Below are 16,944 nucleotides of genomic sequence, written 5' to 3'. Positions count from 1 at the left end.
TATTTAGACAGTCTTTAGATTTGTAAGGTTTTAAGGTTTGGGGGCTTTTCTTATTATTTAACGCCGCACTCGTCAAATTAGAGATATATGACGGAGGTCTGTAGATAATTGAATCTGGACCGCACATCCCAGTGATCAACAGCATGAGCATTGATCTGCTCAATTGGGATACGATGACATGTGTCAACCACCCGATCGCATTAGTCGCCTCCTTCGGTTATTTAAGATTCTAATCCGGATGCGGATCCGGATCCGGTATCTGCAGCGCCGAGAGCAAGCAGTGTGTCTGGATATGAACGCCATACAAGCGAACTGTTATTGTTACTATTTTCACGGGTGTTTGCGTTTTAATTGGATGAGTGAGTAAGACGTGAGACAGTTGAAACAGTTTGGACTGATTGTTGTTTAAAGATATATTTAAAAGGAATAAAATCATAGATTATTATATATTATTTAAAACTAGTTTGAAATCATACGGGGGGTTTTACTGTCAATAATCAACACCGTGTTAAAAAAGATCATTTGTAACCTAAATTAGACCAACATACCAGGACCGTGATGACGTCAGATACCATATTTATTACTCGCCCGTTGAAGATACTGCAGTGTAATATTTTTACGGCAATATTGCACAGGTGTAATACCACTTGATATATGACGTCAAAATGGTTCAAAGTTGTGACGTCACACTGCTAATGCCGATGTCGCAATTTTACTAGCCCTTGTTTGACTCGCGGAAAGATGAGAGTCCTCACACTGTAAGCAATTTCGCGGTAGTTTCTGTCAATTTATGTTGGTGAGTAATAAACAGAATACTAAACTCGCTTGCGTGAAATATCATTTTTATTAAACCCGTTAAAGATTTAGTATCAAACTCGCTTTCGCTCGTCTGATACTAAATCATTAAATCGTTTAATAAAAATGGTATTACACGGAAGGTCGTTTAGTATCCTCTATTATTACCCACGTGGTACTTCGTAAAGGTGTTTTATAACAAAGTGTTATGACAATATGTGTCATAACACCTTCGAGTGATTTGATTGGCTAATACGTGAACTTTGACATTATTGGCACTACTTTCATTACCAATTCCATTCATGATTTTCATTCAAGTTTTCACACCTGAGAGCATGTAAAACGAAAACACTTCTATGGAATTAGATAAAATTTATTTCATTTATTGTGGTTACTAGCATTAATTTCAATTCCATGATAACTCAAGTTTCTGTAATAAAAACGAAAATAAAACAATCTATGAAAATACGTAAACAAATACGTCTAGCAGGCCTCTCATGAGTGTAAACAAATATGGCGTCCCCCGTAAAAGTTATTGATTTCGTCAAAACTGACGGACAATTGGTTGGAAGAGTTGTGAATGTTATCAAGAGATCGAATACCTTCTGCGTGTATGTTGTCAGGACTGCACAGTAACACACAACATCAAAACACGATCTATATCACTGTCACTGTCAGCCGCATCCATTCGCGCCCTCCAGTAGTATATACAATGGGGGTTCTGGACCACTTTCAAGAAATGTCTCTACAAAGCCTTATTTACTAAATAAGGCTTTGGTTGGGACCTTAGCTCTTGCTACTATTACCCCTACTACATATGTCACGTTTACCGTGTATTGGTTGGAGGTAACACTGTGCCGTACGGTACGATTAATAATTCTTCTCTTACAAACCCCCTACCCGGCCCACCCCTCAAGTAGTACAAGTTAGGTTCATCGGCTTTCATATCCACTTTATCTATGTTGTAAGTTTTGACTGACCATATAGGATCGGTGGCCCGCTTACGGCTATCACCCTCGTGTTCCCCCGGCTGGTATAGATACATTACCCCTACTACTTAACGTGTGTTGGAGGTAACACTGTGCCTATGTCATGTTTATATCGATGAAACAGTTTAACGTGAACCGCCTACGATCTCTTTGGTGTTCATAATAAAGGCTTGCTGGGCTTTTTGTATCCCCTGTTCTATGTACTTTTTTTTCTCGTCCTCGCTGATAGCAGACTTACGAGACTTGGATCGAATATCTTGTTTCATTCCGTTATATTTTTTGAGTTCAGAGAGGATTGAACGAAACTCCTCTTCTGAGATCTTACTGTCAGAGAGTGCCGTGGAAATACACTCACTCACTGTGTTGAGCTTTGCTTCGGCCAGAACCCTGATCTCGTCGTGTTTCAATGCCTTACGATTAAGTCTGCGTGATACTAACTTAAGCGCCAATCCTGCCAACCCTGCCACCCCTGCCGTTATTTCAATACCTAGCACTATAGGTGCAGCCACGATGGTAGCCAACAACCCAACACCTGCCGCCCCTAGTCCCATGCTGGTTACCATAAGGGTAGTGTCAGCCCCGTCCACGATATTGAAAGCTCTGTTATACTTTTTACATAGTGCTTTCCGCGTGTCACGGTCTTGTTCTAGTTGACGTTTCACATCACATAACTGCCTCAAACGGAACCCATCTACGGTTTCCAACGTCTTCGCTACTTCCTCTACGACTGGGTACAGACCCATCCTATAATATATATTATGAAAGATATTTTAATTGGGTTTCAGTTAATAGTTCACGAATGAATTTGAAGCCTACAAGTTCTAGATTACCCAGGGTAATAGGTGAGAGGCTAATAGACTTTCCTGTTGTAATAAAAACCCCACTGAGGTTTATTAAGCGGTTTATAGGACCCGTGGAGGTATCCTGTTGTATAACAATACGACAATATTGGTCTTGGTGTTCGTCAAACCAGTGTATTGACACCCCGGGTAAAAATTGGTGTACTCTTGAGGTGTTTTCATAAAAGAAGACTTCTATGATGAGTGTGTAGGGGGAGAATATTTTATCAAGATCCCACTGGGGGATAAACTTACTGTTAAATGTTAATTTATTTTTTATTCCAGAACTTAACCTATTTTTCCCTTTACGAAGACTTATCAAGGATGTTGCTTTATCCTCAAAACTGAAATCCCCGGGCCAGATACCGTTATTCCTAATCTTAGAGATGGCCCCCCACTCGTCTTTTAATGTGATATAAGGTGAGGTGAGTGTTAAGTTGATCAGCCATTTAGGCTCTTTAAAATCTGATAACGACACCCGTCTGTACACGTTGTCTCTGAAGTGTAGGATGTATAATTCATCTTCCTCACCAGGCTGATCGAATCCCTCTGTATCTCCCAGGTCGTTAAGCGTAGTGTTGGGTCGATGACTGGTCATTATTATACTATTACGATATAATTTCCAACTGGTTTTTTGATAATAGTTCAGGGGTGAACTTCATACCCATGAAGTGTATGTTGGCAGGCAGGAAGATATTGGTTAGTGATATCTTGTTTTCCACGATCACGTTGACCCCCTGCAGACTGGTGTTGGAGTCGGAACCCACCCGCACGTAAACGTTGCAAACTTGATACTGGTGTCGTTTCACCCACCCGAGTTTGATCCCCTTCACGATCTCGATATTATTCCCCGATGGTTCCCCTAAGTAGACTTTGATGATCAGTGTTGAGTTTGCCGGTAGATCCTCTAGTATACTGACCACGCCTTCGAATTCAGACACCAACTGCAATTTCACGTTTTGTATGGCCGGTTTACTCGATAGCATGTGGGCTGCCATAGTGTCGAGTGGGCTGACGACTATGCTACGTCTCTGAGTTGGGACGTAAGCCACGAGCAGGGTTCCATTGTTCACGACTTTGTTTAGGTGGTTGTCTTTGTTATCCGTGAACACGTAGGGAGAGACGAGTCTAATATTGAGAAACCAGTCGTCGTTATCGGGTAACAACACCCACTTGTCATCTTCGGTGAAGACGAGCATATATGGCTTGTTTCGGGCGACGGTAGTGCTCTCAACATCGTCTAAGTCGAACAGTTTACCACCGAACGATGGGTATATTATCCAATTATTATCACCGGTGTTGACAAGGGCGTACTTAGTGTTGACTGTTGCTCTTGTGGTATCTATCATATCACTTAGGGCTCCACCGGAGGGGATTTCAACGCGTTTGTAAATGTTGTTTTTCAGTTGCAAGGCGTACGATGTACCATCTACTCCGGGAGCGTCGAAACCGCGCGTGTCTCCGAGGTCGGAGATCCCGATATTGACGCATTTTTTCACTCCGGGCCCTTGTGCTATGGTCATTTTACATGAAGTGTTAAGCTGAGGTATCCTATATTTACAGGATTATGATTTATATCTAACACCGATATTGTCAGCTCAGGTATGTTGCCCTGGGTTAATCTCTTATACTGCCGTGGTGAAAACGACTCGGTTCTACCGTCGTTGTATTTCTCAGTTTTCACCGGCACTGCTCTCAGTATAGTGGAAGGGTGACCTCCTTGAATGTTGTACGTTGTGCTCACCTGACCGAGATGAATGTACAGCTCTCAGTACGGTACTAGGTCGGGTAACTTCGTGCCTGTGACGGTTGTTGTTGGTTTTATCTCGTCAGGAGACATACCAAGTATCCTCGCTAATGGTCGGCCGAGCCTCAAGGGGTTTCTTCCGTTGTTGATTAACACCACTGTACCGTTTGAGTCGTTCATCTTGAGTTCGGCTCCAAGGGGTTTGAAGACCTCGTCGTTTAGAGAGCACACGCTGTAGTAGCCGTCAGTTATCTGGCTGCGAGTTCCACTGACGAACAGCTTATTGTTGCTGATGTTGATGTTAGTCCATTGCGGTAGGTAGGTGATATCGCAGAGTGCGACTTCGAGTTGACCTGACATGTTATCGATCGCGTGCGTCAGCTGAACGGCCTCACCGCTCGTTATTCCTGGAAGTGTTATGTACATATTATAATATATAATTTATATATTATAATATGGATTTAGCACACTTGAAAATCGTGGTGAATGCAGATGGTACGGGGTTTAAAACAACCTTTATTAATATCTTTGAAAACTATATCGTGTCCGTTAATAACGCGCAGGCGGTGGTAAACTGGAATCAAAACCCAATGCAGTTTTGGCAGAACCAACTAAACTTTGCTGTGTGGTGTGCGACGACAGGGTCGGGTGTGACACCAGACTACGGTATAGACGAACTGAGTAAGGCGGTTATTTTGTTTCATATTTATTATCAAACGAGACGAATATTGAAGGAAATAAGTGCTCCTCTTCCCCAAGATAAAGCGTGGAGTATGACGAATAACCCCTATGATAGACGCGCTTATGAACGTGTTTGTGGGGAGTTTGAGATTCCAACGAATAAAGACTTTCGCCTTCCTGGTGTGAACCATGGTCTCGGTATAGTTCTCGTGTACTTCTACAGGTCCGGAACATATTATGCCGGTTCTAAAGATGGTTCATACAACCCAAACCGTCATACATTTACAGGCCCCACAACGAATGAAAAGATCCATGTCAGCTGTATAAAGCAAACCAATCCTGATGCAGCCACAGCCTGGGCTAAAATGATCTCAAAAACATCGAAAGGATTCACTCGTGCTGGTACAATACGCTTGAACGACTCGATTCGAACGTACGTGTGGGCGCTGTTGGGTGCGCAGTCTATGACGCGTTCCAACATCCTCGGTAAGGGAACTGCTTACGACGCTCAGACACAATTCGTTTCCAACGTTGAGGATGCTATCAATTCTCCAGTTGATCTCCCGAGGGCCATCGACCGTTACCAAAACGTGTTAGAATACGCCAGATCGAAAGTCAATTACGTGTTCGGCGTGGGGTTGTACATGGCCCCGAGTGATATGCAACTGAGAGTAAAAAAAGTGGTGGGTTATAACAACAAAATAGTCATAGCCACGGCGGATCAAAAGTTGGGTATCAACCCCGATATTAACACCCCCTATATCCCACACATCCCACCACGTGAAACGGGTATAGTGGCGCCACCCCCGGAGTCTAAAGTTCATGTGCCCCCCACACACCCCCATATACATGTGGGGGTACCCCCCTATCAGCAGCATATTGATAATAAAACGGCCCTGGTGGTTGGTGGGGTAACTTTGGGACTTATTTGGTTAAAGATTTCTTAGCCGCTACGTACACCAGACCCGCCACGGCGACGATGGCTGCCCACATGTTTTGACTGAGCCACATGGCAGTTTTAGCCAGAGCGCCCAACAACCACGAGACGATGCTACCCAGGATGCCGGGAAGGGCTTCGGCGGCTTTACCAGCCAGTTTAGCTAGGCCTTCCCCGAGTTTTTTTATCCAGTCTTTAACACCACCGCCTGTGGGAGTTCCCCCGCCGCCAGGTGTGGGGGTTCCTCCCACCAGTGACACCACCAGGGTTGATATGATGAAACCCAATGCAGTCAGAATGCTGGCGATGGTGATCCCTTGCTCCCGGAACAATATCCGAATCCTGTTGGCTAAAGTTGTATCCTCGTTCAGTATTCTATCGATTGTTTCCCGAATGCGACTGATCTGGGATCGAAGCTGTTCACGATTCGAGGAAGCGGATTCCAATCGTGTACGTCTCTCGTCTTCTAAATCACGTAGTCGTTCATTGATACGACGCTTCATATCATCGTTTTCAGTTTCGTTGAGTTTGGTTTTTTCCTTAGCGATGTGCTCGTCGATTTCGTTCAGTTTCCCCATGTTGTTCACGAGTTCTCCACGCACGCGTTTCACGGCTTCGTCTAAGCCACGCAGTTCCCTTACCGGAAAGTCAAACCCCGGTAACGGTTTGTCCCAGTAGGTGCTCAACAGTTTTTCTATGCTGTCCGAGGCTTCTGTAGCACGCTGTGGTGTCATTTCATCTCTAGTGGTGAGGTGGGATCTGGTAGCTTGCAGATCTTCAACAACGGCCTTAGGTATTGTACCAACGTAATCATGCATGTTTAGATGTTCACGGATAAATTCGACACCATGGCGTCTGGCTAGAGTTGACAAGGCCAGTGGTTTTTTATTGCGCTTGTTAACGAGGTCAACCTCTGGGTTAGACTTAAGGCGTAGAACACCCTTTGTATCAATAAAAAAATTATCAAGGTATCGGCCCTGTGGATCAACGTAGTATTTATCACTTCTTAAACTTTCGTAATAATCATCTACTGTTGTTGCCAAAAGTTCTTGGTTCAATGGTGAACTAGTAAATGAGGTCTCCTGCTCATCAGATTCCTGGGCACTAGCGCCCGGCATCTCCGTCATATCTATGTCTTCATCCATTAGTATTTAAATATATTTTATTTATATATAACAATGTACGGTAGAAAATTAGATCCTTTCAGAAGATTGAGAGAGCCATTAGGGGCCAGAGCCGTGCGTCAGTCGGTGACCATCACCAACAATCCCAGCAAGATAGACCAGAATCAAACTCTGCTGGTTAGATTTCCAAACCTTGGTGAGAATGACCTCATTGTACCAGGCACTGTTCGACTGGCGTTCAATATCACGTTGACCTCCGACAACGACAAACGCGAGCTAGTGCGGAACGTGGGTAGAGCTATCATCAAGAAAACGACCGTCAAGATCAGCGGTAACGAGGTGCTGAGCATCGACGACAGCGACGTGTTTCACTGCTACAGGGATCTCTGGAAAAGCGAGGGAGAACGAGTCAATGATGTGTACCAGGGCATCAGCAAATCAACCCGGGCGCGCATAGGGTATGTCTTCACGCAAGACCAGCAAGACAAGTTATCGGACGGTGAAAAGGCCATCACTCGAGCATACGGGAATCGATTCTGCGTGCCGCTAGACTTCGAGTTGCTCACGGGACACGCGCCGTTTTACCAGGCCGCGCTGGGTGATAGGCTCGAATACGAGCTCACGTTTAACGACTATAGCAAAGTAGTGCGTACGCCGAACGGTGATGAGGCCAGTTATGCCATAGACAACATCTCTCTGGAGTTCGACATGGTCACTAGCCCGGAGCTGGCCAGGCAGGTTCGAAGTCAGTACTCTGGGAAGATGGCTATCCTGTATGATCGCGTACTGAGACATAGATCAGTCGTGCGAGATAAGAGCGACACTGTGTGGAATATCAACCTGAACGTGCCGGCGCGATCGATGAAAGGTATCCTGGTCGTCCCCGTGGAGGATTACGATCCATTCCGGAGGGATAGCGAGAAGTTTTTTAACCCCGAGATTGAAAAGGTGGAAGTGACCATCGAGGGCGTGCCCAACCAGCTGTTCAGTCATGGTATGAGACCACACCAGCAGTGGGATGAGATAAAAAAGCTACCAGTGGGGGATTACATAACAAAGGACCTGGACCTCGGCTCTGTGCAGATCGGTGAATACCTGACCACCAAGTACGCCCTATGGTTGGACATGCGATCCACGGATGATGATAAACTGCACGGTAGCGGGCGCCGTATAGATAACGGCAGCGAAGGGATAACCATCCAGATTACTAAGAAGGCTCAAACCGCTGCTAAGTTGAAATTATATCTGTACGTTATTATGGACGCGCAACTTAATATAGACAATGGGAGATTCGTGCAAGCCATCTACTGATGGGGGGTACCCCCCCACACCCCCCAACAATAAACAAGGCCCCCACACCCCCCGGGGGTACCCACAACTACCAACTGACCCACACTGCGCCATAGTGTGCAGGCAGACTGGCTGTGGGAAGACCGTTTTCGTGTTGGATATGTTGGAGGGTTACTACAAGGATGTGTTCGATAACATCGTTATCATGTGCCCTACTCTGAGCATGAATAAAACGTACGCGCGACCTTGGGTGATGACGGACCCGGACGTACACAAAATCGACCCTGGAACACGCCTGCAGGACTGGTTGAAAGCTCTTCACAAGAAATTTAAAGGGGAACCGACGCTGTTCATACTGGACGACTGCAGCGCTAATCGCGAGATAACAAAAAAGAGAGACATGCTATCGTACCTGGCCTTCTCCGGCCGGCATGCAAATCACAGCGTCTGGGTGCTAACGCAGAAGTTCAACTCGGTGTTGAAAGACCTCAGGGAGCAGACGCGATGGGTGGCCTTATTTCACTGCAAGGACAGGGATTCGTTCGAGGAGTGTTTGAGAGAGAACGATGTGATGAGCAAATTAGAACGGGAACGGGTGAAGAAACAGCTCGCTGAAACTAAACACGCTAAGCTCGTGCTAAAGACCGACCAACCAGTAGCATATATAGTATGCTAAGCAAAGCTAAGCAAAGCTAAGCAAAGCTAAGCAAATGCTAAGCATAGCTATGATATTTGAAGTATTTGTCGTGTGCAACTTAACCTTCATTTCTCTGTGTTTTGTCTGCATCGGGTATTATATAGTTAAAACTAAATCTTACTTGTTATATTATAAGATGGAGTGTGAGGAATTGCTCGAACAGTTGGGGGGTACCCCCAGTGGGGGTGTGGGGGATTCCCCCAAGCGAGAGAAACTGGTGGCGTTGGCTGTTGGCGGTAAAGCCAAACATTACTTTGGAGACTACACTCCGGATAAAATTCACAAAATGTCAGCCGAAGAAATCGATAAGCTGTACGCTAGATACGAGTCCCGGCTCAGAGCAGAAATGACAAAGACAATAGGATCGGCTATGACCCAGATATACACCGGTATTGTATCACACTTCCTTCCCATTCCACCAGAGCGCCGACTTTACCTGTGGGAGGACCTCGAGAAAGACCCTTTTATCGAACACGCTGTGAGCTCTATCAGCTGCGGGCTGTACCACAAATATGGTATGTTGTTGGCTCCAGTGACGGCGGCGATTATCACAGAAAAACATTGTCAATTTGAGAGAAAGAATAATAATAATAGTATAGATGGATGCTGCACAGGAAACCCCAGTGGAGGTACCCCCAACAGTGAGTCCCGAGGTGACGGTGGAGACCCCACCCCCAACAGTGATGGTGGAAACCCCTTCAACAGTAACCAGGCAGAAGAATCCTAAGAGAGTAGCTGCCGGTAAAAAACGGTGGTGTAACCAACATAAAGTGACCAACCCAACCCGACTGTTGTTGGCTGTAGGCGTAACTGCTGCCGTGGTTATAACATGGTTATACGTGGGGGTACCCTCCCACAGTGATCCACCACCCAACAGTGAGCCCCCCACCCACACGATAGACCCGCATATCATGTTATAATTTTAATATTTTATATCATATACATAATGTCTGAGGGGAAAACGTTCGTCAACGACGCATACCACGCCACAGTGGTCGCCAGTCTAGCCGTAGGGTACGCTCGGTTGACTAAAATGGTGCTTAAACAACCAACTATCAAGCTAGATTTCAACCTGCAGGATATGGGTATGCTCATAATGAACCTTGGTATGGCGATGGCCACAAAAGACATCCTGGTAAAACAAGGAATAATACCTGATAATATAATGAAATAAATATAGGGATGGCCACGATAGCTATGATGGTCGGTGGGGCGTTAGTGAATGCCCTGGCATTTTCCGGGAGTAATTTCCTCTTCTCGAAACTACGAGATGATCACGCGGCTGAGATACAGGAAGAAAGGAAGCGGCACGATCTCGCTACTGAGAAATTACAAAGAGCACAGGCCGAGTACGCTAAAAAACGTCTCCAGAGGATCGATTTTATTAACGAACAACTCACGCGTGAAAACCATGCCGTTCAAACATTCAACGATGTTGATGAAGCAATGAAAGAATACTACCTACTAACTGGTAAACAATTGGAACCGCTAAATAAACCCACACTCGCTCAGTACTACACACCATCCAAGGGACAAATGAATCGTGAACTGGTCTTCATAGTGTTGGGTATAGCAGCTACTGTGTTGGTTGCGAAGCAATTAAATTAAAATACCTATATAAGTAAACATGAGACCCGCTCCATACCGATGCGAATACATACTTATGGGGAAGACCGAGGCCTGTGGTAGGAAATACAGGAATCAGGGGTTCTGTTGTTTCCATATGGGAAGTCCTAACTACACGTGTTCTGTGTGTGGTATCGGGGTTAAAGGACACTACTGTCTATGTAAAGCACACGGAGCGAACGTAGTCAGACATCAACTCGTCTACGAGAATAAAAAAGGCTACATAAAAGAACGTAGGCGACTGCTCAAGATAGACTCCAATGCGTGAAAGGGTTACCTCCCTTTACTGTGAAGCAATTAGACATTGGTTCTCTTAGGTGTAAACACTATGTCTACTGTACGCGAGCTGAAGCGGGTCGCAAAACAGAGAGGTGTGATCGGGTATTCTCGAATGCGGAAGTCAGCATTGTTGAGATTACTAGGTTTAGAAGCCCCTCCTTCAGTAAAACAATTAAAAGCTCAAGCAAAACAGCTTGGATACACAGGTTATTCAAACCTGGGGAGAGCCGGGTTAACAGCATTGTTATCACATGCCCCCGTAGCAAAACCTCCCACTGTAAAACAACTGAAAGCCGAGGCACACGATTTGGGTTTAGGCGGGTATTCCCGTATGAGAAAACCACAGCTTGTAGAATTATTACGACAGAATAGAGCTATTGACCTACAGTTCGTGCACACTGAGCGCGCTGTAGGCAACTATTTGAGAGGTTGGCGCATGCACGTTGATAGAAACATAGACATTACAGATATCAAGCCTCTGATAGCTGATAAGGTCAACCAGGAACTAAATGATCTAGGAAGTATCAAGTTTCAGATCACAGTGAAAATGTCGCTCGATAAGCAGGACACTGAATATGTTCAGCCTTACTTCCGAGGTAAACAAGAGGTCGTCACACATACAGAGACCATAGACGCATCAATCGATACCAGTTTTCAGCAGATACGAGAATACCTAGAACGCTACACACACTTGGGTTCCGGGTGGGCTGTAGATAAAATCGATAATGTCTATCTAGACATAGCTAACTACGTGCCGTTCAGAGGCGGGTCATACCTAGCCTTGCCTCCCTACTATAGGAACAAACATGCCATAGTAAACGTTAAGAATAGGGGAAACGATTGCCTGAGGTTAGCTATCAGGTCAGCCTTATTTCCAGCTGGCACTCATTCAGATAGGCTTTCTAGCTATCCCCAAGACGATGGGCTCAACTGGGATGGTATAGATGAACCCACCCCCATATCCCAGATCACTAAAGTAGAAAAACAGAATAATCTGGCTATAAATGTCTTTGGGCACGAAGGTAACACAACAATAGTACACAGGGTCAGCCCGGTGAAGGATCGCCAAGTTATCAATATATTCATGATCCAGCGAGGTGACAAGTATCACTACACATGGATAAAACACTTTAGCAGGCTGTTGTATGACCAATCGGCACACAGAGAAAAGACCCACTTCTGTGAACGATGCCTACATGGCTTCACCCGAGCTGATTTATTAGAATCCCACCGGGATGATTGTCAAGGTGTGGGGCAGACGGCCATACGAGTCGACATGCCTAAGGAAGGTGATAATATCTTAAAATTCAGTAACCACAAGAACCAAATGTCTGTGCCTTATATCATATACGCCGACTTCGAAGCCTTAGTTGTGGGTGGGGATTCCACCAGTGGTAGCTTCACCCACAAGACACAAGAGCATGAAGCCTGTTCGTTTGGATACATTGTCGTCTGTTGTGACGGGGAAACGAAAGTGTATAGGGGCCCTGACGCGGCTGAAAGGTTTCTAAAGTGTTTGCAGGAGGAAGAAAAAATTATTAGGAATGCATTGTATAGAATCGCTCCCATGCGTCTGACCCAAGACGACAAGCTAGCTCACGCTAGTAGCACTAACTGTCACGTGTGTGACTCACCACTTAACGGTGATTCGGTGAGAGATCACTGCCACATAACTGGTAAGTATAGAGGCGCCGCTCACAGCACGTGCAACCTCAAGCTTAAAATCAACCCTAAGACAATAAACATCCCCGTTGTCTTTCACAACTTGAGAGGGTACGACTCACACTTGATCATGCAGGCCATCGCGAAAATCGATGGTAATATAACGTGCATCCCCAACAACATGGAGAGATACATCTCCTTCAGCTTAAACAGACTTAGGTTCATTGACTCGTTTCAGTTCCTCCTATCATCACTCGACAGTCTGGTCAAGGCCAACAATACCTTCCCTATCACCGATCGATACACAGACGCCGAGACTAGACCCCTGCTTATGAGGAAGGGTGTGTACCCCTATGAGTACATGGATAGTTGGGCCAAGTTCACCGAGACAAGACTACCCCCTATTGACTGCTTTTATAGCAAGCTGAATGAGGCGTCCGTCTCACGAGATGATTACTCGCACGCGACTAACGTATGGAATAAACTGGGTTGTAAGAACCTGGGTGATTATCACGACCTGTACTTGAGGACAGATGTACTGCTGTTAGCCGACGTGTTTGAAACATTTAGGCGGACGTGTTTCAAGCAGTATAAACTCGACCCCGCATGGTATTACACCAGCCCAGGTCTGTCGTGGGACGCCTTGCTTAAAAAGACCGGAGTTAATTTGGAATTGCTCACAGATTACGACATGCACCTATTCATTGAGAAAGGCTTGCGAGGTGGGATTTCCATGGCATCCAAACGATACGCGAAAGCAAATAATCAATACGTGAAAGGTTACGATCCTAACAAACCAACCAATCACATTCTCTACCTCGACGCAAACAACCTGTACGGCTGGGCCATGAGCCAGTATCTACCTACAGGGGGATTCGAATGGGTACCCCACGTTGATGTTATGGGGGTTGCACCAGATTCGAACAAAGGGTATATCCTCGAGGTTGACTTAGAGTATACCAAGGAATTACACACATCACACAACAGCTACCCCCTGGCCCCCGAACGTATGAGGGTTAACCCAGACTGGATGTCTGAGTACCAACATAACTTGTCAGGTGGGCGTGTGACAGACGTTGAAAAACTCGTTCCTAACTTAATGAATAAGACCAAGTACATCGTTCACTATCACAATCTACAGCTGTACCTGTCGTTGGGTATGAGGCTGACCAAAATACACAGGGTGCTCATGTTCGACCAGAGCCCATGGATGGAGCCCTACATCAGAATGAACACAGACCTATGAAAAAAAGCCACCAGTGATTTTGAGAAAAATCTCTACAAGCTCATGAACAACTCGGTGTTTGGTAAGACTATGGAGAACCTGAGGAAACGCGTGACCGTGAAGCTGGTTCGGTCGAGTGAGGAAGACAAGCTCAGGAGACTGATAGCCAGTCCGGCATTCAACCGTAGTAAGATATTCACAGACAACCTGGTTGCCCTACACATGAAGAAAAGCCACATAAAATTCAACCGGCCTGTTTACGTGGGGATGAGCATCCTCGATTTATCCAAACACCTGATGTACGACTTTTACTACAACGAGCTCAAGAAACAGTACGGTGACAGGTGTGAAGTGCTGTACACTGACACGGATTCCCTGCTGATGGAGATTCGAACCGAGGACGTGTACGAGGACATGAAAAAACACCTCGATTTATACGACACCAGCGACTACCCTAAGACCCATGCCCTACACAGTACGGTAAATAAAAAGGTCCTAGGTAAGATGAAGGACGAGTGTGCTGGCACGCCCATAGCCGAGTACATAGGTTTGAGACCTAAGATGTACTCCATACTGAAAGCCGACAATAGTGAGATCCGGAAGGCTAAGGGGGTTAAGAAGTATGTGGTGAAACAACACATCAAACACGCCAGATTCAAGGAAGCCCTGTTCAAGACCCGTACCTTTAGACATAAAATGAACACACTTAGAAGTGATGGACATAAGATATACGGACTGACTATAAACAAGACGTCCCTGTCGCCTATGGACACGAAACATTGGATAGCTATTGATGGGATAAACACATACGCGTATGGACATGAAAAAATTTGAGGCTATTTACTACAGCCCGCGTGGGTACTGGAAAGGAGCTAGCGCAGTAGATAAGCTAGCTAAAATAGCGCGAGTACCCCCGGAGGAAGCCAAAGCATGGCTTGAAAAACAAGCCCTGTGGCAGATCTATTTACCGGCACCATGCTACGTGCCTAGAAGGAGGTTTGGTATTAACATACCTAATAGCGTTCACCAGGCAGACCTACTGTTCCTACCCCACGACAAGAGGTACAAGTATGCCTTAACCGTAGTGGACGTAGCCAGTCGTTACAAGGAAGCCGAACCCTTGACCACGAAAGATTCGGCCCAGGTAGCCAGAGGATTCGAACGCATATACAAACGCAGTCCTCTGACGTGGCCAACAGAGCTGCAAGTTGACCCCGGACGGGAGTTCATGGGTGCCGTGTCACAACTACTAGCCAAACACGATACAAAGGTCAGACGTGGCACGGCCGGAGCCCATCGCAGCCAAGCCATAGTTGAGAGATTTAATAGGACTTTAGCTGAGCGCTTGTTCGGCTATCAGTATGCTAGGGAGATGGCCACCCCTGGAAAACGATCGACTGAATGGGTCACGAGGTTACCCAAGGTGGTGTCGGCAATCAACCATGAAGTCACCCGTCTCACCGGTAAGAAACCGACAGACGCTATCAAACTAAAATCAATAGTTGCAGAGTCGGCCGCTCCATTGCGTGGGAAGGAGAAACAGATACCAGATAGGGCCCTAGTGAGGTATCTATACCAGCCGGGGGAACACGAGGGTGATAGCCGTAAGCGGGCCAGCGATCCTATATGGTCAGTCAAAACTTACAATATAGATAAAGTGGATATGAAAGCCGATGAACCTAACTTGTACTACTTGAGGGGTGGGCCGGGTAGGGGGTTTGTAAGAGAAGAATTATTAATCGTACCGTACGGCACAGTGTTACCTCCAACCAATACACGGTAAACGTGACATATGTAGTAGGGGTAATAGTAGCAAGAGCTAAGGTCCCAACCAAAGCCTTATTTAGTAAATAAGGCTTTGTAGAGACATTTCTTGAAAGTGGTCCAGAACCCCCATTGTATATACTACTCCTCCCGCACAAACATATTGTCACTGCCATGCCTCCCGTTGTTTCTTATGTAGGGATCAAAAGCACTATAGGCTTGAAATCGTCTTCGTTCGAGGTTGTAGGCTGTGTTTTCAGACCCAATTTTCGGTGGAGTCTTCAACATAAACATCGAATCTCGACAAATGGGAATTCCAAGCCGAGATGAGAAGGCGTGAATGGCATCCTGCGCAAAGCGTCGCCGAATTATTTACAGTAACTCGTCCTCCGATGAAGAACAATGAGCTCAACTATTTGAGACATACAGTTCCCTGTCATTCACATTCATCTTTGCTGTTGAGTTTGCCGCTCCTAATTACATGCTCCCTAGAATCTTCTTCTTTGTGAACACTTCTCAACATGACGACTAGCCCGACAGTGATGGCCGACTGACGTTCAGGCAAGAATTAAATTTTCATTCCGACTTGATTCTGTCATAATATGTTTATTTTCTGAGCCGTGTAGGAAATACATTGCCTTTACGCAGCGTACGTTTTCCTGGAGTGAAACGGTTGACATTCCAATCACCAATATGATGTATTAATTCGTGTTACATGGTTCTTTATAGGAAAGCAAAATACTGCTTATTTTAACGATATTTCATTTTTTAGAACGTGGGTAATAAATAGGATACAAAACTCGTTCCCGTCATATCAAGTTTATGTCCCTCGTGAAATAATCTTGACAAACCAAAATTATTTCACGAGGGACATAAACTTGATATGAAAGGGGAAGCTCGTTTAAGATCCTATAATTACTCGCCCGTTGAAGATACTGCAGTGCAATATTTTCACTTCCATATTACACGTGTAATACCGCTTGACGTATGACGTCAAAATGATTCAAAGTGACGTCACAATGCTAAAGTTGATGTCGCAATCTTACTAGACCTTGCTTGACTCGCGGAAAGCTGAGAGTCCTCACACTGTAAGCAATTTTGCCGCAGTTTCTCTCAATTTATGTTGGCGAGTAATAACAGAATACTAAACCCGCTTCCGTGAAATACCATTCTCATTAAACGCGTAAGAGATTTTGTATCAAAATCGCAAGCGGCTTTGACCCAAGGGTGGCCATTTATTTACATCTCCACATATGCTGTTGTTAAAAACTTGATGTTTTAAGGTGATG

This window comes from Haliotis asinina, chromosome 13 (assembly GCF_037392515.1).
Source record: "Haliotis asinina isolate JCU_RB_2024 chromosome 13, JCU_Hal_asi_v2, whole genome shotgun sequence".
Classification (NCBI taxonomy): Eukaryota; Metazoa; Mollusca; class Gastropoda; order Lepetellida; family Haliotidae; genus Haliotis; species Haliotis asinina.
Note: the sequence above shows the minus strand (reverse complement) of the source record.